Below are 24,088 nucleotides of genomic sequence, written 5' to 3'. Positions count from 1 at the left end.
AGCCAAGTGCTTTAATCACTGTGCCACCAGGGCTCCTCAAATAAATACATACATAAATAAAATAACACCTTAATGTCTCGGAGACAGTAGACACTAACAAATCATCTGAAAATACAGGATAAGATGGCTCAAACAAGTGAGCAAGGTAAAAGGAAAGAAAACCTTCCAGAGGAAGAAACAATAACAATTCCTTCCTACCTGAGAAGTAATTCAGAAGGGTTATATTTAGGACCCTCAAAGAGATCAAGGAAGACAGAAAAAAAAAAACCCTAGAAGAATTCAAGAAAACAACACAAGAACAAAAGGACAGTTTCAGTAGACAATTAGAAACCACACAAAACAACAACTAGGAATTCAGAAGATTAACAGTAAAGTATCAGAAATAGTTAACTCAATGGGAGGACACAGAAGTAGAAATGAATCAATAGAAGAAGGAATCACCAAAATGGAGGATAAATCCCATGACACTAATTTGTTTGAGGAACAGTCAGAAAAAAGAATGAAGAAAGCCTAAGAGTTATGTGGGAGAGCATCGAGAGGAATAATTTACACGTAATAGGAATTCCAGAAGAGGAGGAAAAAAAGAAAAAACACAGAGAATTTTTGAAGATGTATGATTGAAAACTTCCCCAATATCATGAAAGACAAGAAGGTTACCATTCAAGAAGCTCAATGAACCCCAAACAAGATGTTGTTGTTGTTGTTGCTAGGTGCTGTTGAGTTGGTTCCAACTCATAGTGACCCTATGTACCACAGAATGAAACACTGCCCGGGTCCTGCGCCGTACTCACAATTGTTCTTGTGCTTTAGCCCATTGTTGCAGCCACTCAATATCAATCCATCTCTTTAAGAGCATTCCTCTTTTCCACTGACTTTGTACTTTACCAAGCATGATGTCCTTCTCCAGGGAATGATCCCTCCTCACAACGTGTTCACAGTATGTAAGACACAGTCTTGCCATACTTGCTTCTAAGGAGCATTCTGGTTGTACTTCTTCCAAGACAGATTTGTTCGTTCTTTTGGTAGTCCATGATATATTCAGTATTCTTCTCCAACACTACAACTCAAAGGTATCAATTCTCCTTCGGTCTTCCTTATTCATCGTCCAGCTTTCACATGCATATGATGCAATTGAAAACACCATGACTTGGGTAAGGTGTACTTTGTCTCAAGGTGACATCTGTGCTTTCCACACTTTAAAGAGGTCCTTTGCAGCAGATTTGCCCAACGCCATCTGCCTTTTGATTTCTTGACTGCTGCTTCCATGGGTGTTGATTGTGGATCCAAATAAAACGAAATCCTTTACAACTTCAATATTTTCCCCGTTTATCATGATGTTGCTTATTGGTCCAGTTGTGAGAATTTTTGTTTTCTTTATGTTGAGGTGTAATCCTTATTGAAGGCTATGGTCTTTGATCTTCATCAGTAAGTGCTTCAAGTCCCCTTCACTTTCAACAAGTAAGGTTGTGTCATCTGCATACCACAGGTCGTCAATGAGCCTTCCTCCAATCCTGTTGCCCCATTCTTAAAGTCCAGCTTCTTGGATTATTTGCTCAGCATACAGATTGGATAGGTGTTGTGAAAGGATACAACCCTGAGACACACCTTTCCTGACTTTTAAAGTGTCCCCTTGTTCTGTCCAAACAACAGCCTCTTGACCTATGTACAGGTTCCTCATGAACACAGTGAAGTGTTCTGCAATTCCCATTTTTCACAATGCTATCCATAATTTGTTATGATCCACACAGTCAATAAAACACAGATAAACATCCTTTTGGTATTCTCTCCTTTCAGCCAGGATCCATCTGACATCAGCAATGATATCCCTGGTTCCATGTCCTCTTCTGAACCTGACCTGAATTTCTGGAAGTTTCCTGTTGATATATTGCTGCAGCTGCTTTTGAATGATCTTTGGCAAAATTTTGCTTGCTGGTGATATTAATGATATTGTTTGATCATTTCCACATTTGGTTGGATCACCTTTCTTGGGAATAGGCATAAATATGGTTCTCTTCCAGTCGGTTGGCCAGGTAGCTGTCTTCCAAATTTCTTGGCATAGACAAGTGAGCACTTCCAGTGCTGCATCCATTTGTTGAAACATCCCAATTGATACTCCGTTAATTCCTGGAGCCTTGTTTTTCACCAGTGTCTTCAGTGCAGCTTGGACTTTGTCCTTCAGTACCATCAGTTCCTGATAATATGCTACCTCTTGAAATGGCTGAATGTCAACCAATTCTTTTTGGTATAATAACTCTGTGTATTCCTTCCATCGTCTTTTGATGCTTCCTGTGTCATTTAATATTTTGCCCATAGAATCCTTCACTATTGCAACTCAAGGCTTGAATTTTTCTTCAGTTCTTTCAGCTTGAGAAATGCTAAGTGTTTCCTTCTCTTTTGGTTTTCTATCTCCAGCTCTTTGCACATGTCATTATAATAACTTACTTTGTCTTCTTGAGCTGCCTTTTGAAATCTTCTGTTCATTTCCTTTACTTCATCATTTCTGTCCTTTGCTTTAGCTGCTCAATGTCCAAGAGCAAGTTTTAGAGTCTCTTCTAACATCTATTTTGATCTTTTCTTTCTTTCCTGTCTTTTTAATGACCTCTTGCTTTCTTCATGTATGATGTCCTTGATGTCATTCCACGACTTGTCTTCAGTCGTTAGTGTTCAGCACATCTTGAGACACTCTCTAAATTCAGGTGGGATACACTCAAGGTCATACTTTGGCTCTCGTGGACTTGTTCTAATTTTCTTCACTTTCAACTTGAACTTGCATATGAGAAATTGATGGTCTTGTTCTGACTGATGATATTGAGCTTTTCCATCATTTCTTTCCACAGATGTAGTCAATTTGATTCCTGTGTATCCCATCTGGCAAGGTCCCTGTGTATAAAAACTACCTGTGTGTAGTCACCATTTATGTTGGTGAAAAAAGGTATTTGCAATGAAGAAGTTGTTGGTCTTGCAAAATTCTGTCGTGTGATCTCTGGCATCATTTCTGTCTCCAAGACCCTATTTTCTAACTACTGATTCTTCTTCTTTGTATCCAGCTTTTGCATTCCAATCACAGGTAATTATCAATGCATCACAATTGCATGTCCCATCAATTTCAGACTGCAGAAGCTGGTAAAAATCTTCAGTTTCTTCATCTTTGGCCTTAGTGGTTAGTATGCATACAAAGAAGACCAGTTAATATGACTATTATTCAAATTTATGCACTAATCACTAAAGCCAAACAGGATAGACTCTCCCTAAAAAAATCATCAATACATGTCATAATAAACTTTGCAAAACCAAAGAGAATTCTGAAATTAGCTCACAAAAAATGGAATATCACTTACAAAGGGGCAACAATAAGTACTGATTTCCCATCAGAAACCATGCAGGCAAGAAGGCAATGGGATGACTTACATAAAATCCTGAAGAAAAATAATTGCCAATCAGGAATCATATATCCATCAAAATTGTCTTTCAAAAACAATGGCAAAACTAGGCATTCCCAGATAAGCAGAAACTAAAAATTTGTAAAAACCAGACCACTCTTACAAGAAATATGAAAGAGAATCTTTTGGGTAGAGAAACCACGACATCAGACAACAACCTGAGATAAGGACACACAACAGCATCACCCAGATATCAACCCAGATAAAGACTTCACAAAAGCAGAACAAAGCTAAAGAATGGAACAGAGGAGCTAAGCTTTAAATGACAACAACTTCAAAACAAAAAGGGGGAATAAAAGATGTAATTATAGAACTTTCATATGGGGAATAAAGTCAATGTAATTTCAAGATATAACAGACTATTTTAATTTTAAGAGGATTAAGGTAAACTTCAGGGTTACCACAAAGAAAAGTAATAAATCTACTCAGCAAAATAAGAAAACCAAAAAGACTCAACACAAAACAATGTAAACACAAAAACAACAGCAGTGATTGATAGGAAAAGAAAATCCATACACAGAAAGAACTCAGCAGAGAAAATTAAGAGGAAGAAAGACTGTCAACACCAAAAAAAAGTATAACAAAACGCCAGCAATTAATCCATACCTATCATTAATCACACTGAACATAAACAGATTAAATGTACCAATCAAGAGATGGAGAGTGGCAGAATGGATAAAAAAACATAATCTTCAATATGGTGCCTATAAGAGACAAACTTTAGACATAAAGACATAAACAAGTTAAAATCAAAGGATGGAAAAAAACTTATAAACAAACAGTATGCAAAAGAGAGCAGGAGTTGCAATAATAATTTTGGATAAAGTAAACCTTGAGTCAAAATCCATTATGAGAAGGTCATTATATATGATTAAAGGGTCAACCCACCAACAAGACACAACAATAATAATAGTTATGCACCCAATGGGAGAGCTCCAAAATACATAAAACAGAGTCAAACAGAATTGGAGAGAAATAGATAGTCTTACAATAATAGTAGGAGACTTTAACACATCACTTTCAATCATGGACGGAACAATTAGAAAGAAATCAGTATAAAGATACAGAAGATCTAAATAACATGATCAGCCAACTTGATCTCATAGACATATTCAAAACACACCACCCAAAAGCAGCACAGTACACATTCTTCTCCAAAACACATGGATCATTCTCCAGAATAGACCATATTCTAGCCCACAAAGCAAGCCTCAATAAATTCAAAACATTGACATAATATGAAGCATCTTCTCTGACCATAACACTATAAAACTAGAAATCAATAACAGAAAGAACAAGAGAAAAAGAATACATAGAAACTGAATGTCTTAGTCTAGGTTCTCTAGAGAAGCAAAACCAGTATACATGCATACATACATATATATGTATACATATATATACATATTTTTATATAGAGAGAGAGAAAGAGGAAGGGAGGAATAGAGGGATTCACCTCAAGGAAATAGCTCACACAGTTGTAGAGGCTGGTAAGTCCCAAGGCCATGGGTCAGGTGTCAGGCTTCTCTTGACTCACGTAGCACCAAGGACTGACAAACCAAAGATCAGCAGGTCAGACGGCAGGCTGCTGGCTCACAGGCTGTGGAGGCCAACAAATCCCAAGATCAGCAGGTAAGATGCTAGTTCAAGTCCTAAGAACCGGAGGCCAGATGATGAAAAGTCAGATGCAGGATCCAGAACAAGAGCCTTGCTGGAACATCCACTTATATATTGGAGGTAGGACACACCATCAAGGAAACTCCCTATCAACTGATTGGCTGCTCATACCAGATATCATGGAGTTGATTACATCATTGCATAACTGCCAAATTACGGAATTGTATAACTGTCAAACTACATCACAGCTGCCAAACCACTGAGAACCATGAGCCAGCCAAGCTGACATGCAACCTTAACCATTACACTGAATAACACCTTAATTAAAAATGACTGGATTGTAGAAGAAATTAAAAATGAAGTTAAAAATTTCTTAGAATCAACTGAGAATGCAGACACAACATACCAAAACTTCTGGGACTCAGCAAAAGCAGTGTTCAGAGAAAAATTTACAGTAATAAATGCACACATCAAAAAAGAAGAAAGATCTAAAAATCAACAACTTAACCTGGCAACTTGAACAAATAGAAAAGAAACAGCAAAAGAAGTCCACAGTCACCAGAAGAAAGGAAGTGATAAAGATAGCAGAAATAAACAAAATAGAAAAAACAATAGAAAGAATCAACAAAACTAGAAGTTGGTTCTTTGAGAGGATCAATAAAATTGACAAACCACTGGCCAAATTGATAAAGGAAAAAAATAAGAAGATGCAAATAACCAAAATAAGAAAAGTAATGGTGACATTACAACAGAACCAACCAATATAAAGAGGATTATTATAAAATATTATGAAAAATTGTATTCGACTTAATTTGAAAAACTAGAAGAAATGAATAAATTTCTAAAAATACACTATCTATCTAAATTACCACAGAGGTAGAAAACCTAAATAGACCCATAACAAAAGAAGAAATTGATGATGTCATAAACCCCTCCCCTCCTTCCCCCCCCCCACAAAAAAAGCCCTGGCCCAGAGGGCTTCACTGGAGATTTCTACCAAACATTTCAGAGAAGAATTGACACCAATTCTACTCAAATTATTACAGAACATAGGAAAGAATACTCTCTAAATCATTCTATGAAGCCAGCATAACCCTGATACCAAAGCCAGGCAAAGATACCACAAAAAATAGAATTAAAGACCAGTGTCTCTCATGAATATAGATGCAAAAATTCTCAATAAAAACTAGATAACTGGGAGCTCCTAAAAATCAAACACCTATGCTCATCCAAAGACTTCACCAAAAGAGTAAAAAGATTACCTACAGACTGGGAAAAAGTTTTAGCTATGATATTTCCAATCAGTGCCTGATCTCTAAAATCTACATGATACTGCAAAAACTCAACTACAAAAAGACAACCCAATTAAAAAATGGGCAAAAGATATGAACAGGCACTTCACTAAAGAAATCATTCAGGTAGCTAACAGATACATGAGGAAATGCTCACCATCATTAGCCATTAAAAAAAAAAAAAAAAGAAAGCCATTAGAGAAATGCAAATCAAAACTACAATGAGATTCCATCTCAGTCCAACAAGGCGGCATTAATCCAAAAAACACAAAATAATAAATGTTGGAGAGGTTGTGGAGAGACTGGAACACTTCTACACTGCTAGTGGGGATGTAAAATGGTACAACCACTTTGGAAATTGATATGGCGCTTCTTTTTAGTCATTCTACCTCTGTTTGTGTTAGTTTAGGTAGGTAGTGTGTCTCTAGGAATTCATCCATTTCTTCTAGGTTTTCAAATTTGTTAGACTACAATTTTTCATAGTAATCTAATATGATTCTTTTAATGTCAGTTGGGTCTGTTGTGATATCGCCCATCTCGTTTTTTATTCAGGTTATTTACTTCCTATCCTGTTTTGCTTTTGTCAGTCTGGCCAATGGCTTATCAATTCTGTTAATTTTTTCAAAGAACCAGCTTTAAGCTTTGTTAACTCTTTCAATTGTTTTCCTGTTCTCTAATTGATTTAATTCTGCTCTAATTTTTATTTGTTTTCTCCTGGTGCCTGAGGGTTTCTTTTGTTGTTCTCTTTCTATTTGTTCAAGTTGTAGTGATAGTTCTTTGATTTTGGCCCTTTCTTCTTTTTGTATGTGTGCCTTTATTGATATAAATTGACCTCTGAGCACTACTTTCACTGTGTCCCAAAGGTTCTGATAGGAAGTGTTTTCATTCTCATTGGATTCTATGAATTTCTTTATTCCATCCTTAATGTCTTCTATAACCCAGTCTTTTTCAGCAGGGTATTTACTGCTTATCTTTTGTCTATTGAGTTTTTTTCCATCCCTAGCACTCCCCTCCCTTGTAACCATCAAATATTGTTTCTTTTTGTATGTAAACCTTTGCATGAGTTTTTACAGTAGTGGTCTCATACAATATTTGTCCTTTTGTGGTTGACTTATTTCACACAGCATAATGTCTTCCAGATGCATCCATGTTATGAGGTGTTTCACAGATGTATTGTTCTTTATCATTAAGGTTATTGCTGTCATTTTGTAGTGCTTTTTTTGTGGTGCTAACTTTTTCTTTGTTCTCCTTACTCTCACTTACAAAGGGGCAACAATAAGTACTGATTTCCCATCAGAAACCATGCAGGCAAGAAGGCAATGGGATGACTTACATAAAATCCTGAAGAAAAATAATTGCCAATCAGGAATCATATATCCATCAAAATTGTCTTTCAAAAACAATGGCAAAACTAGGCATTCCCAGATAAGCAGAAACTAAAAATTTGTAAAAACCAGACCACTCTTACAAGAAATATGAAAGAGAATCTCCTGTGCTGAGTTCCTTTTGTGTGTGGATTTCTTTTGTTTTTGTGGATTTTGTTTTTATTGAGGCCTTATGTTTTTCTTCCTTATTTTGATGAGTAGGTTTGTTAACTTTCTTTGTGGTTACTTTGAAATTTACCTTTATCTTCCTAGGTTTGAACCAGTCTATTATTACTTGGTATTGCCTTGCCTTCCTCTCCATTAGAAAGTTCTATACCTACACCATTTATTCCCTCTTTTTTTGTTCTGATGTTGTTGTCATTTACAGATTAACCTCTCTGGTTCCCTGTTGCAATTCTTTTGGTTTTGGATAGTCCTTGAGAGTTCATTTCCTAGGTTGGTATCTGGCTGGTACAATCTTGCATCCTAGATTCAGGCTGTGGTCTGATGTTGTTTGCTCTCAGACCAAAGGACTCCCTTTAATAATTCTTGTAAGTTTGGTTTGGTTTTTACATATTCTCTTAATTTCTGTTTATCTGGAAATATCCTAATTTCACCATCATATTTGGACAAAAGTTTTGCAGTATATGTTATTCTTGGTTGGCAATTTTTTTCTTTCAAGGTTTTCTGTATGCCATCCTATTGCCTTCTTGCCTGCATGGTGTCTGCCAGATAATCAGAGCTTAGTCTTATTGTTTCCCCTCTGTATGTGACTTTTTGTTTTTCTCGAGCTGCTGGGAGGATTTTTTTCTTTGTCTTTGGTTTTAGTGAGTGTGATTATGCTATGTCTTGACGTTTTTCTTTTGGGGTCTATCCTATATGGTGTTCACTGAGCTTCTTGGATGGTCAGCTTTTCATCATTCATGATATTAGGGAAGTTTTCTGTCAGAAATTCTTCAATGACCCTCTCTGCATTTTCCATTTTCTCTCCCTGTTCTGGAACTCTGATCACTCGCAAATTTTTGCTTTTGATTGTATCCCACGTAATTCTCAGGGTTTCTTCATTTTTCTTCATTCTTTTTTCTGATTTTTCCTCAAACAGTTGCATCCAAGTGTTTATCTTCAATTTTGCTGATTCCGTCTTCCATCGTTTCAAATCTGCTCCTCAGCCCTTCTATGTCACTGTCCACTTCTGAAATTTTTTAGTTTATCTTTTGGATTTCTAATTGTTGTTTTTGTGTGATTTCTAGTTGTGAATTTATTTTGGCATTTTGTTCCTATATTACTTTCCTGAATTGTTCCATTTTTTTTGGTCTGTAGTTTCCATGAATTTGTCTGCATTTTTCATAAATTTGTCTATTGTTTCCTCATTTTTGTCTGCTTTTTGCTTCAACTCTTGGATTGCTCTGAATATTAGAGACTTGAATTCCCTGTCAGGTAGTTCTAGTGCCTTTTCTTCTAGTGGAAAGTCATCTGGTGTTTTATTTTGGATGCCTACTGGACCAATCCTGTCCTTTTTTTTAATATATGTTTTGATATTGTGTGCTGTCTCCAGGACATTCAGTAGTTATTTTCTTCATTTCTTGATTGTAGATTTGTTTGCTTCATCCTGCTTTTTTGTTTTATTTGGTTATGTCTGAGCAGGCTGGCTGCACATTCTTCATTGTTTGCTCATCTTTAGTCACAATACATTTTAGCTCCTTGTCCAATTGGTAGGACCAGTCATTCAGCTATGGTGCAGTAGGGCAGGTCCAGCTGAAGGGGAAGGGATGGGATGGGTTGTTTGTGGCACGTACTAGGGCCGACAGGGCAGGCAAGGAATCACGACTGGACAGGTTCCAGTAGGCTGTGCCTGTGCTGCTTGGAGGTGTGATGTTCAGTGCATGGTGCAGGTAGGCAGGAAAGAGGCAGGAGGTTGTGATGTGTGGAGCTAAGATGGGTATGGGAAAGATGAGAGAGAGGAGAGAAAAACAGGAGCCAAAAACAAAGAAGCAAAGAAAGAGAGAGAGGGGAAAAAAAAAAAAAGAGTGCTAAGGGAGCTTGCCGTTGGAGTGGAGAGATAAGAAACTGAGAAATGGAGAAAAGAAAAAAGGAAAAAGAAAGAAAAAAAACTAGATAAAAATTTAGAAAAGAAAAAAAGAAGAGAAGCCCCCAGGAATCCTGGAGTCCCACCAGTGGGGCTGCTAAGACCAGGGAAGTGGCTCCCAGGCTGCATGCGCAGTATAGCCTGGCTAGAGGGGTATAGATGTCACACAGCACCAGGTATTCAGGAGACAGGAAAAGAAGATAAGTGTAGAGAGACAAGAACCGAGAAATGAAGACAGACAGAAAGGGAAAAAGAGAGAGAAAGGAAAAAAGAAGAAAGAAAAAAAGAAATGCCCTCAGGGACCCCATCTACGTGGCTATGCAGATTGGGAGAGCTCAGCTAGATGGGGCTCCCAAGCTGTGAAAACAGAAAGAAAACAAACAAATGAAATAGAACAAAGCAAAACAAGGGGTAAAAAAAGCCCCAGGGATCCCACCAGAATGGTGTCGTGGACTGGGGGAGTGATTCCCCAGACAAGCATGGCTTCACAGCCTTTCAAGAAGAAGCAAAAATGGCATACGGAGGCAAGTGTTCCAGAGAAAGGAGGCGGAGGTGGTAGGAGGCACAGAAGAAACCAAAAGAGATGGAAAGAATCAACACCAGCTCAGGGGTCCAGCCAGCATGGACAGGTGAATCCAAGTAGCCTGAGGCCAAAGCAGTTGCCTTCTGGCCAAGAGACTGTGGCTGGTGGGAAGTGGAGGAGGCCAAGGGGGGAGAAAAAGGGGGGTGCTAGGAAAGCATGTATCACTTGTTACGGGGTACCCTGTCTCCTGCTTGGAACATAGTTAAGCTACTTTCTTGTATTCCATGTCCACTGATCTCCCACGTAGGTGCAGCAAATCCAAGCAGCACAGATGCTGTACTTCCCGGCTGGCCAAGCCACCGCAGTCAGGCAGCGAGCTCAGAGGTAGAGCCGCAGGGAGAGAATGAGGGGTGGGAGAGCCTGTATTGCTGGTTACTGGGTGCTCTGTCTCCCGCTTGGAGTTCTGCGAAGCTGCTTTTCCTTTCTCCCTGTCTGCCGATCTCCGACAGGAGTCCAAGATGTTGGACCTGTGCTGCACTAGCTGATGGGGTCCTCTGCACGTTCTCTCTCTTCACCCTCTGTCCTCTGTCAGTTTCTTATTCCTTTTGGTGCTTGGCTTAGTTCTCTCTTCATTTGGCACTTCAGGCTCCAGGAATGACATTTGTCTGTGTTTTACTTAGTTTTTCGGGTCTTTGCTGTGGAAGGATGGTGTGGTACTTCTGTCTACAGTGTCATGTTGGCTGGAAGTCTCAACTGATTTCTTGACTGCTGCTTCCGTAGGTGTTAACTGTGGATTCAAGTAAAATGAAATCCTTGACAACTTCAGCATTTTTTCCTTTAATCATGATGTTGCTTATTGGTTCAGTTGTGAAGATTTTTGCTTTATGTTGAGGAACAATCCGTAATGAAGGGTGTAGCCTTTGATCTTCGGTAAGTGCATCAAGTCCTCTTCACTTTCAGCAAGAAAAGTTGTGTCATCTGCATATCACAGGTTGTTAATGAGTCTTCCACCCATCCTGATGCTGTGCTCTTCTTCTTCATATAGTCCAGCTTCTAAGATTTGTTAAACATAGAGATTGAATAAGTATGGTGAGAGGATACAACCCTGACCACACTTTTCCTGATTTTAAACCATACAGTATCCACTTGTTCTGTTCTAACACGTGCTTCTTGGTCTGTGTACAGGTTCCACAGAAGCACAATAACTGTTCTGCAATTCTTGGCATAGACGAATGAGCACCTCCAGCAGTACACCCGTTTGTTGAAACATCTCAGTTGGTATTCTGTCCATTCCTGGAGCCTTGTGTTTTTGCCAGGGGCTTCAGTGCAGCTTGGACTTCTTCCTTCAGTGTCATTGGTTCTTGATCATATGCTACCTCCTGAATGGTTGAGTATTGATTGATTATTTTTGGTACAGTGATTCTGTATATTCATTCCATATTCTTTTGATGCTTCCTGCATCATTCAATATTTTGCCCATAGAATCCTTCAAAATCGCAACTTGAGGCATGAATTTTTACTTCAGCTAATTCAGCTTGAGAAATGCTGAGCATGTTCTTACCTTTTGGTTTTCTAACTCCATGTCTTTGCACATTTCATTATAATACTTTGTGTTCTCGAGCTGCCTTCTGAAATCTTCTGTTCAGCTCTTTTACTTCATCATTTGTTCTACTCACTTTAGCTATTCTCCATTCAAGAGCAAGTTTCTTTCTCTCATCTGACATCCATTTTGGTCTTTTCTTTCTTTCATGTGTTTTCAATGACCTTTTGCTTTCTTCATGTATGATGTCCTTGATTCATCTCACAACTGGTCTGGTCTTTGATCATTAGTGTTCAATGTGTCAAATCTGTTCTTGAGATAGTCTCCAAAATCAGGTGGCATATTCTCAAGGTTATACTTTGGCTTTTGGGGAGTTGTTTTAATTTTCTTCAGCTCCAACTTGAACTTGCATATGAGCAATTGATGGTCTGTTCTGAAGTCAACCTCTGGCTTTGTGCTGACTGATGATATTGAGATTTTCCACTGTCTCTTTCCACAGATGTAGTCAGTTTGATTCCTGTGTTTTTTGTCCCATGAGGTCCATGTGTATAGTCACTGTTTATGTTGTTGTAAAAACGTATTTGCAGTAAATAAGTAGTTGGTCTTGCAAAATTTTATTAGAAATCTCTGGTGTTGTTTCTATCACCAAGGCCATATTTTCCAACTACTGACCCTTCTTCTTTGTTTCCAACTTTCGCATACCAATCACCAGTAATTATCAGTGCATCTTGACTTCATTTTTGATCAATTTTAGACTGCAGAAGTTGGTTACAATGTCTAATTTTCTCATTTTGGCACTAGTGGTTGGTGTGTAAATTTGAATTATGGTCATGTTAACTGGTCTTGCTTGCAGGCATATGTGTATTATCCTATCACTGACAGCATTGTACTTCAGGACAGATGTTGAAATGTTCCTTTTGATGATGAATGCGATGCCATTCATCTTCAGTTTGTCTTTCCTAGTGTACCAGACAAGCTAGAATATAAATACTATATGATCCAGCAATCCCACTCCTAGGTATATATCCTAGAGAAACAAGAGCTGTTACACAAATAAACACACGTACACCCGTGTTCATTGAAGCCTTATTCATAATATCAAAAAAGTGGAAACAACATAAGTATCCATCAGTGGATAATCAACATGTGGTACATATGTACAATGGAATGCTATGCAATGTTAAAGATAATGGATCCATGAAACATAGCATGGATGAATCTGGAGGACATTATGCTGAATCAAATAAGTGCATCACAAATGGATAAGTATAACATGATACCACTTTTATAAAAAGTCTAGAATAGGTTTACATGCAGAAAGCATTGTTCTTTGATGGTTACCAGGAATGGGAGGGGAAGAGAGGGAGAATCACTTACTAGATGGCAGATGAGTGTTAATTCTGGTGAAGGGAAAGGCAATACATAATATGGAGAATGCCAGCACAATGTGACCAAGGTAAATGAAGATGCTGAGAGGTACACAAGAATAAAGTACAATTACGGCAAATGCTGTAATATATACAATTCTGCAACAATGGTAATAACAACTGAAAATCTGTTACTGGTTACATAGGTAGATTTGTATGTTATATAGGCGTGGGTGGGTGTGTGGGGGTACATTCACATGCATATATAGGTATAGTTGTGGCCGTTTGTATATACATATTTGTATGTCCTGCATATATGTTCTTATACACAGTAGAGCACATCGGGAACACAGCTACAGAATCTTCTTAGACATAGCCAAACACCTTGTGGGACTGAGTTACTTGTCTTGAAGGCTAAGGACCATAGTCTTGGAGAATATCTAGGTCAAACTGCAATAACACGGTTCATAAAGATAATGTTCTATACCCTAGTTTGGTGAGTAGTGCCTGGGGTCTTAAAAGCTTTCAAGCAGCCATCTAAGATACAACTGTTGGTTTTTTACCATCTGGAGCAAAGGAGAGTGAAAGAAACCAAAGACTCAAGGAAGCAATTAGTCCATAGGACTAATGGCCCACATGAACCACAGCGTCCTCTGGCCTGAGATCAGAAGAACTAGATGGTGCCCTGCTACCACTACCGACAGCTCTGACCAGGGTCACAATAGAAGATCCTAGTTAGAAAGGAAGAAAAATGTAGAATAAAACTCAAATTCATAAGAAAGACCAGACTTACTGGACCAATAGAGACTGGGGGAACCCCCGAGACTGTTGCCCTAAGACACCCTTTTAATCTGGAACTGGAGCCACTTCTGGAGGTCATCTTTCAGGCAAATAATAGACTGGCCTGTAAAATAAACAATAACACCCATAAGAAATGTGCTCCTTAGAACGATCTACAATATGAGACCAAATGGGCAACATTTGCCCAAAAGCAAAGATGAAAAGGCAAGGAGGGGCAGGGAAACTGGGGGGATGTTTAAAACAGAAAAAAAAAAAGAGAGATGTAAAAGCTCAGAGAGGGAAAGATGAAGAAGATGCAATGTGTGCATGTGTGCGTGTGTGTGTGTGTGTGCACGTGCAGGTGTGCATGTTTGCCTGTGGTGGGGGAGAGGGAGAGATGAGGGGTAGGTGTCAGCAGAAGGCTATTCCAACATGAAAAGACCCCAAACTGATACCAATTAACGGTAATTCCACCAATCAGTACTAATGTTGTCATGTTGCCTGCATACCTCCCAAGCGCAAGGTTTCCCTTTTAGGAGCAGCAGCCAGCTGAGGAAAGACAAAGGAGAGGCATCCAGGCTGTGGCCGGCTGCCAACACTCACAGAGTGGAGACACAGCTCCCCTCAGGGGCCTGCCTGGATGTTGGAGCTGGACTGCTCTGGCGCTGACCCATCTGGCCCTTCCCCCTGCCTGGCACAGGAACCCCCATCTAGAGTGGATATGTCTGAACAAAGGTGTCTTTCTTGGGGCACTTTACCTACGGGCTGACTCAGGGGTGCTGCAGCTCTGCTTCTGTCTGCTCAGTGCCTGACATGATCCATGCACTGGAACTGGAGATCTTCCCCAAGCATGCTGGTGTGGGCATTGCATGCAGCGACTTGGGGTGGGGGAGTGTGGGGGAGGGAAGTGCAGGGATTTAAAAGGAGCTCTGTCCCTTTTTTTTTCTTTTTCTGTCCCTTTTGGAGTGAAAAGAATGGCTTTTCCAGCCAGATTTCAGGGTAGATGTCGCACCCCTCCACCCACTTCAGACAGCCTTGCCTTCCAGCCTTTTCTTTCAATACTCTTTCATAGCAGTGGGGCTGCCTGCAGTTGAGCAGCACCTGACTGTTTGCAAGCACCAGGTATCATGGGATCTTCACAACAACCTGTGAGGCAGGTCAGGCCAGCAGTGGGGGGAGGAGCTAGAACAAAGAGCACCCCAGCTGTGTGTCCTTGGGCAAGAGACCTACCGCTGGGCCTCAGTTTACTTATTTGTAAAAGAGGGATAATAACACCTATCCTGCCTCATGAGGCTGTCTTGTGGAGCAATGCAGTTGTAAAATGATGGCATGTCAAGTACTGGGTGAGCAGAAGGAATGCTTCTATCATCTCATAGATGAAGAAATGAGGGTGCTGGAGACGTGAGGAGTTTTATCCAAGAGCACACAGCTTAGTGGCAAAATTATGACTGTTGTGCCGTCAAGTTGATTGTAGACTCATAGCGACCCCATGTGACAGAGTAGAGCTACTCCTTAGGGTTTTCTAAGCTATAACCTTTATGGGAGCGTCTTGCCAGGTCTTTCTCCTGGAGCCACTGGGTGGGTTCCAACCGCCAAACTTACAGTTAGCAGCGGGGTGCTTAACCTTTGCACCACCAGATTTCCACCAAATCTCCCATTTGATGATCAATGTTACCTTCATCTTCCCCACATGCTCTTATCATAAAAGTCCAGTCCTCCACCATCATCACGTCAGTGGTCTGTGACATGCACAGGGGACTGTCTCTTGCTTGTCCCTGATTTGCTGATGAAAAAGTCTTGTTTCCCTCCTCCCTTCAGGGATTGCCCATATGAGGTGTCTCTGGGCCCAGGCTTGGGAACCAATGAGCCTCGTGTGAAACCTGGCCCTGCCACTCGGTCTCTGTGTGTTGAGACAGCTTACTTAACCTCTCTGGGTTCCCATTTATTCCTTAGTTAGACGAGAAAGTACAATAATACCCTCCATACTAGGCTGCAGTAGAGATGAAAGGACACGTGTACACTGGACACAGGGCCTGACCCAGAACTAGTGCTTGGGAAGTGAGCACTTCCTTCTTTTTCTTGAGTTCCCTGTCTAGAGTTGGAACCCTACAGTCTTCCAAGTGGATGTTGTGGCCCAGTGCCATCACCCACACATGAGCACAGCAGTCCGGGGCTGTTGCTGAGTCCTCTCTGTGTTGCTGTGCCGTGTACTCTGGGTCCGCACTTTCTCCCATAGCTCAAGCAGCAGAGCCCCTCATGGCTTCCCATTGCTCATGAAGTCTGCTCTGGAGCATCAGGACCCCGCTAGTCAGCCCCAAGTCGCCTCCCCAGCCGTGTTTCTTCTTCCCGCCAGATGTGCACCCTGTGCCCGAGGCGTGAAGGGTCTCCCCACCCTCCATGTCACTCTCTCACCTTTCCTCCAGTTTGCAGGCAGGTGACACACAGCCCTTTTGTGCAACACCTGTTCCCTCCCCTCTGGCTTTCCATATCTACTGAACTAAAGCCAAACCACACCCCTTGCTGTCTCATGGATTCTGATTCATAGCGACCCTTTAGGACAGAGTAGAACTGCCCCATAGGGCTTCCAGGGAGCAGCTGATGGATTCGAACTGCTGACCTTTTGGTTAGCAGCCGAGCTCTTAACCACTGTGCCACCAGGGCTCCTCCATATCTACTACTCCTGTCTTAAGCCTCCAGCCTTCACCAACCTTTCTGGCCTGATAGACACCCCTCTTTTCTCAATGCCCACATTTTTATTACAGCATTCACCATGCATGGAAAACTTAATCATATACTATTATATATTCTTTACTGTTTCATACATGTTAAATGGAGCTCTGTTCATTAAGAGCAAGGGGTTATCTTATACCCCTTTCTGATCCCTTCACAATTACACAGAACAGTTCTGAGTGTGTAATTTATATTTGATAAACCTCCCTTCCCAGGTAAATGCCCTGCTTCTGTGCCTTTAAATGTTCTGTCCTCTTCTCCTAAAACGCCCTTCCTCTCCTTTTCTACCTTTGATTCATTTCAGCCCAGGTGACACCTTCATTGGTGGCTTTCCCCAGCCCCCTCCCCTAGCTCCTCTGAGCAGAGTTACCATTATCTTGGTGCTGGACCTTTCTCCTCCACTAATCTGAGATCTCCGTGCGAGCCACAGCTGAGTCTTCATCTTTGCTGCATCCTGGTGTTGTCCTTGTACAGTGCCTGGCACGTGAGCCCGCAGTACGTCATTACCGAATAAATGATTGAATGAGTAAGTTCCAAGTCAGATCATACCGTGGTGGCTTGCGTGTTGCTATGATGCTGGAAGCTATGCCACTGGTATTTCAGATACCAGCGGGGTAACCCATGGTGGACAGGTTTCAGTGGAGCTTCCAGAATAGGGTAGGCTAGGAAGAAAGGCTGGAGATAAGCTTCCAAAAATTAGCTAATGAAAACCTTATGGATCACAACAGAATATTGTCCCATAAAGTGCAGGAAGATGAGCCCCATAGGTGAGAAGGCATTATACAATAGCCACAACATTGGACTCAAACATATCAATGATCTTAAAGATGGCACAGGACCAGGCAACATTTCATTCTGTTATGCATAAGATTGCCATGAGTTGGAGCCAACTGGACAGCCAGTAACAATAGCAACAACAACAGTTTTAGTCTGAGTTGAGGGACCTTGGGTCTGAGTTTTTCTTTGAAGAACTACATGTAAGACAGTTTCCAAACAGTAGCTGCACAGACTTCACTTGTCTGCTTTCTAAAGAACTGCACTCATTGCCTCTTGGGTTGTAAATGCTGCTTTGAGTTCATTGCATCCAGGGTTGACTACTGCTATTCTCAGGGAGAGGGAAATTCTGGTCCTGCAATGCAGGGCAGTGACTGAAATCGCTTCCTATATATCCTGTCTTCATAAATTCCTTCTCTGATTCTTCCCCTCCTTCCTCCACCCACAAATATCCCAGGCCTTTTTCTCTACTTCTCCAGCCCGAAGGACATTTATGAGGCTCATTGCTGGGGAAGCATGAGAGGCCTGTTCCTGCCTCCCCCTTCCCTAGCATGAGGGTTAGTAGCCCCATCCCTCACCCTCGCCTTCTGGGCCAAGCTCAGCTATCTCTTGCCCTGTTTATGGGCCGTTGGGATTTTTCCAACAGCCTGAAATGAATCCGCGAGGCCCCACAGGTAGTGCAGCCCCGTCTCAGGGCCATAAACCATGGCTGAGTCTTTCATCTGTGATTGCTTATGTCATAAACGAGTGGGAGGAACAAGCAGAGGGGGAGAAACAGCCCTGAACCATTCCAGATTTTTTTTATAAGAAAGGGGAAAGAAAAGGCCCTGAGAGACATGTTCAAACCTTGTGCCAAGGAAATTCATTTCACTCTGGTAGGCTGTGTGTGGAGACTTAATCTCTGGACTTCCCCACCAGGAGTCAGATTTATGCCGTGTTTGTGGCTAAATGGCCTCCAGGGAAGCTGACATTTGTTGTCGGAGAGCAGCAAGTTGTGTTCCTTTCATCTGCACAGAGGGGTGTCAGCTTAAATTATGAGGGATAGCTCTGTCCTGCATCTGGGCGTGGGAGCCTCTGGCCATGGACCGAGGCTGCCTCCCCCTCGACTCCCACTTTTCTGCTGTTTTAAGGTTTTTCCTTCTTCATCTTCTGCTGTCCAATACTCCTGCTGGTTCTGGGAGAAATCTCCTGACTCCTTAAGAACTTTGCTTTCTCTTGGACAAATCAGTTAAGTGTGTTTTAGGCAGTGCACATTTTCATGGAGAAGTTGGGATTAGAGGCTGACAATCTTGTTATGCTGAAAAGGGAAGACGGAAGCCTCCATGCACATCACAGGAGCAGCCTAGAAATTCCCTAAGAGAATCATAGGGCACCATTACGCCCAGGGTACTTACCACACAGTAGATAGAAGCTGACGAGACAGCGGTGGTTCAGTGGTAGAATTCTCGCGAGTGACTCGGGTTTGATTCCCAGCCAATGCACTACCGATTCCTGGGTGCAGCCACCACCCATCTGTCCGTGGAGGCTTGCGTGTTGCTATGATACTGAACAGGTTTCAGCAAAGCTTCCAGACTAAGATGGAGTAGGAAGAAAGGCCTGGCAATCTACTTCCTAAAATCAGCCAGTGAAATCCCTATGGATCACAACAGTGTCATCTACAGCAGATCATAGGGATGGTGCAGGACCATGCAGTGTTTTCTTGTGTTATGCGTGGGGTCACAGTGAGTCGGGGGATGACTTGATGGCAGCTAACAACAACAGATGGAAGCCGAGTGATGGTTAGTTATTGCCCATTGTCCAGTTGGCAGCTGGGCTGTGGTATCCATCTGCGCTGTGCTAAAAGGCCCTTCCGCCCCTCCACCTCCAGAATCTCCAGATTTCCCAGGATACCTGAGACCCCCACACTGATGACTATTTAGGGGGAGGCACTTCCTAGTAAGCGTACATGTTACTGACTGTGGGAGAGAACACATCAAACCGTGGCCATCCATTGGTTCCATGGTGCCTCCAGAGTCAGAGCCTGAAAGCATGGGACATGAGGCCTTTAAGCTCTGACAGAGAACAGGAGGTCAGGAGAGGCCTAGAGCAGGCGTCGGCAAACTATGGCCCACAGGCCAAATCTGGACTGCTGCCTGTTTTTGTTAACACAGTTTAATTGGAACCAGGGGCGGATTAACCAGTAATCAAGGTATAAAAACAAAAACAAACAAACAAAAACCCCACAAACCTGTTGCCTTTGAGTTGATTCCAACTCATAGCAACTCTATACGACAGAGTACAACTGCCCCATAGAGTTTCCAAGGAGCACCTGATGGATTTGAACTGCTGACTTTTTGGTTAGCAGCTGTGGCACTTAACCACTATGCTATCAGGGTTTCCAAGCAAGGAATACATGGGCTTAACTGTGTTTACTTACTAATCTGTAGTGAACAATTTCACATGGGTTTCACCACATGTTTAGAATATAGCGACACTCACTCATACTGTCCGGAAACCCTGGTGGCGTAGTGGTTAAGTGCTACAGCTGCTAACCAAGAGGTTGGCAGTTCAAATCCACCAGGCGCTCCTTGGAAATTTTATGGAGCAGTTCTACTCTGTCCTCTAGGGTCGCTATGAATCGGAATTGACTCAACAGCAGTGGGTTTTTTAGTGGGTCATGGCTGGTTTAGTTCTATAATACCTGTTGCCGTCCAGTCGATTCCAACTCATAGTGACCCTAGAGGACAGAGCTGTATAATGGCACAGTTGAATAACTGGGATAGAGATCATGTGGCTTACAAAAACAAAAATATTTACTTTCTAGCCTTTAATAGAGAAAGTTCATAGACCTGTGGTCCAGAGCATGACGTGCTGCCGGGAAGTAAAAGGGGCACCTAACAGGAGAGAAAGTGAGATACTGGACATTGGAGGGAGAAAATGCCAGCATATTCATATACATTGGATGCAGGCCATACCCCCAAGGAAATTCCCCTTACAACTGATTGGCTGATCACGTCAGATCACATTATGGAGATGATGACACTATATCACAAAATGGAGGATAACTACATCATTACATAACTGCCAAACTGCTGAGAACCATGGACCGGACAAGTTGGCACACAACCTTAACCATCACACTAGACAAGACTTAGTAAAGTGACATCAGAAGGAAGACACCAGAGGCCACCAGCCATCCTGCCTCTGGGCTCTGATCAAACTTCACAAATTACACCTTCCTTGTGGAACCAACCCCAACATTCTCTCCCCTTGTACCTTCTCATAGCACTCATACGCTCACGTTCCAGAAAACCTACTCTCCTTTTTCGCTAGGATTATGCCTGTAAGGTAAACGAATGCTTGGCATTGGAAAACTTTAACTCAGGACCCATCAATATGCAATTATTATTAGCCAAAAGAATGTGTCCAGTACCAAGAATACTTCTTTTGTGTTGAAATGATAATAATAATATTTATGTTATTTATTATTTGTTGAGCATCTACCACATTTTAGACAGTGCCGAAATCTTTATCATCTCATTCAATCCCGACAACATTATTACTTTCTCCAAAGAGAAAAATGAGCCTGGAAGAATTTGTTCAAAATCACACATAGTAACTGGCAGAACCAGAATTTAAACCTGAGTTTATAAAAAATAAAAAAAAAAATTTTTTTTTATATGGCTCCAAAGCCCGTGCTTGTAGATATCATGCTAGATTGTTTCCCTGAAAGACATCAATATATATGAGACAATTATCATGAAATGTCACATTCTTTTAGACTTCACATTTTCATTAGATATGTTATGCTACTTATCAATATAGATTAGCATCAGATATGTAAGGAATGACTAAAAGAATCAGACTGACTCCATAAAGTATTTGCAAATGCCAGTTTATTGACAAACCTGGTAGAGGCATGAAGTTCTTGAAGATAATATAATTGCATTTAAAATATATGTATTTTAGAATTTATATTTCTCAGTATTTCTAACAGACTTAGCCACTTGTAGCCACCCGCCTTACAGGAGATCTGCACAACACTGGAGGTTGTGTGTCAGCCCCACTTCCTCAGAAATGTTACCGAAGGGATCACTGGTATCAAAGGAGCATCCTTTTGACCCTGAAGAGTGCACCTTCGAAGAGTTAATGGCCTTGGTAAAGCCTGGGCTCTGGGACATCTCCAAGTAGTGGGATGAATAGGGCGAGCAGTGTCGAATCTATGCAGTCCATGGCTCTCTTTTTTTCCTATCTTTTATCCTCTTGTGGATTCTTCTTATTTCCCTGGGGCTTTTAGTTCTTAAGAGCTTATTTTTCCCTTGCCATTTCGAAAATCTCCTTCTAGAAATATCCCAAAACCTCTTCACACTAAGGTACGACCAAGAGGAGCTTGCTGCATTGCTCCTAGAAAAGAGCAGCCTCAGAGCTGAAGGTGCTAGAGTGGCCACCCCTCGTCATAAGCATTCTTACTTTATCTCTTTTCTTTTTAATCTTTGGGGTTTAAAAAAAAATTTATTATTGAGGGAGGTGGGGAGGAGAGAAAAGACATCCTGTTCACAACATGTATTGAGAACCCCCTATGTGCCAGGACTATGTTAGCTGTTTCACGCACAGCTTCATTATTCCTACGGTCTAGCCTTGTTTGCTGGGTGGGTGTTATTGTCCCCAGTATTCAGAAGAGGAACCTGAGGGTCAGTGAGATGACATATCTTGCATAGGCCTATACACGTAACAAGGGGCAGAACTGGAATGGAAACCTAGGTCTGCTAACATCCAGTCCCTTTCCAATGACATCACGGGTCAAGCCCTCAAGGAACTCATAGTGCTCCTTCACGTTCAAAAGTATTTTTAACTGTTTGTGGAGAAAAGAAGGCATTGTTCTTTCAGATAAAATAAGTTTTTGTGGCTCTGGCAGAGGGCCAGAATGAAAACCCCCCATAGATTAGAACTCAATAAAAGTCTAAACTAAAACAGCCTATACAAACGCACGACCTTTGCAGAGGACGGTGGAGTGAAGAGCACAGATGCCTGACTGACACAGTGTGTGCCCTCAGCTTGGTTTTGTTGAAACTGACCAGAAGGGGACTGAAATCAGGGTGGCTGGGCGGGGGGAAGCCCTTGGGGGCAAGTGTTTCTCACTGGAGGAAATAGGACAGCCCACCTTGGTGAGGAACCAGAGATCTGTGTTTAGGTAGTTTGGGCATAGAGCTGCCCAAGGTTTTGTTTTGTTTTTTAATTGTGCTTTAAGTGAAAGTTTACTGTTCCAGTCAGTTTCTCATACAAATATTTATACACACATTGTTATGTGACCCTAGTTGCTCTCCCTATAATGTGACAGCATACTCCTCCTTTCTACCCCGGATTTCCCGTGTCCATTCATCCAGCTCCTGTCCCTTTTTGCCTTCTCATCTCTCCTCCAGACAGGAGCTGCCCATTTAGTCTAAGCTTGAGCTAAGAAGCACTCTCTTCACGGGTATCATTTTAATTCTTATAGTCCAGTCTAATCTTTGTCTGAAGAGTTGGCTTTGGGAGTGGTTTCAGTTCTGGGCTAACAGAGAGCCTGGGGGCCATGTCTTCCAGGGTCCCTCCAGTCTCAGTCAGACCATTAAGTCTAGTCTTTTTACTAGAATTTGAGTTCTGCACCCCACTTTTCTCCTGTTCCATAAGGGACTCTCTTTTGTGTCCCCTGTCAGGTCAGTCATTTGTGGTAGCCGGGCACCATCTAGTTCTTCTGGTCTCAGGCTGATGGAGTCTCTGGTTTCTGTGGCCCTTTTGTCTCCTGGGCTAATATTTTCCTTGTGTCTTTGGTATTCTTCATTCTCCTTTGCTCCAGGTAGGTTGGGACCAATTGATGCATCTTAGATGGCCACTCGCTAGCTTTTAAGACCCCAGATGCCACTCACCAAAATGGGATGCAGAACATTTTCTTAATAGACTTTGTTATACCAACTGACCTAGAAGTACCCTGAAACCATTGTCCCCAGACTCCCATCCCTGCTACTCTGTCCCTTGAAGTGTTTGTTTGTATTCAGGAAACTTCTTAGCTTTTGATTTAGTTGTGCTGACTTCCCCTGCTGTCTAAGGTTTTAATGCTCCACATGAGAAGTCCCCCTCACACAGGTATTTCCCAGACCCTAGAAGCATCTCTGGGGGTATACAGTCTGTGCAATGGAAGAGGTAGCCTGGGAAAGAATATGGGGTATACTGCAGAGCTTTATTTCTTTTAAAAATTACTCCCCTTGTATTGCTCACTGCTTCTAGAGTTGAATTGTCACATATTTATTGTTACTTTAATAGAGATTTATTATTTTATAGACAAGCAATTTTGATGAATTATCCCTGTTATCTGACCATTCTCGGTTATCTCTACCTGCAGGTAATCTAATGTTGTTCTTCTGTAGACTTTTAAACAGTAATGGTTTCTACCTCCTGGCAGTGGCTAGAATTTCAGACATAGTGTCTAGGAAGTTACACCCAGCTTCTCTAGGTCTAGTCTTTTTTTTTTTTTTTTTAACAATATTTTATTGTGTTTTTGGTGAAGATTTACATAGTAGTTTAGGTTTTCATGTAACAATTTCTACACAAGTTTTTCAGTGACA

The 24,088-nt window shown here is 41.5% G+C and overlaps 1 protein-coding gene across 1 annotated transcript in view; it reads left to right on the top strand.

The window, feature by feature from the left end:
* LMX1A (LIM homeobox transcription factor 1 alpha) overlaps positions 1 to 24,088 on the top strand; it is a 246,492-nt gene that overhangs the window by 209,816 nt on the left and 12,588 nt on the right. The gene's annotated exons all lie outside the window — the stretch shown is intronic.

Source organism: Loxodonta africana, chromosome 3, assembly GCF_030014295.1.
Source record: "Loxodonta africana isolate mLoxAfr1 chromosome 3, mLoxAfr1.hap2, whole genome shotgun sequence".
Classification (NCBI taxonomy): domain Eukaryota; kingdom Metazoa; phylum Chordata; class Mammalia; order Proboscidea; family Elephantidae; genus Loxodonta; species Loxodonta africana.
Note: the sequence above shows the minus strand (reverse complement) of the source record. Positions and strands in the feature narration are given on the sequence as shown.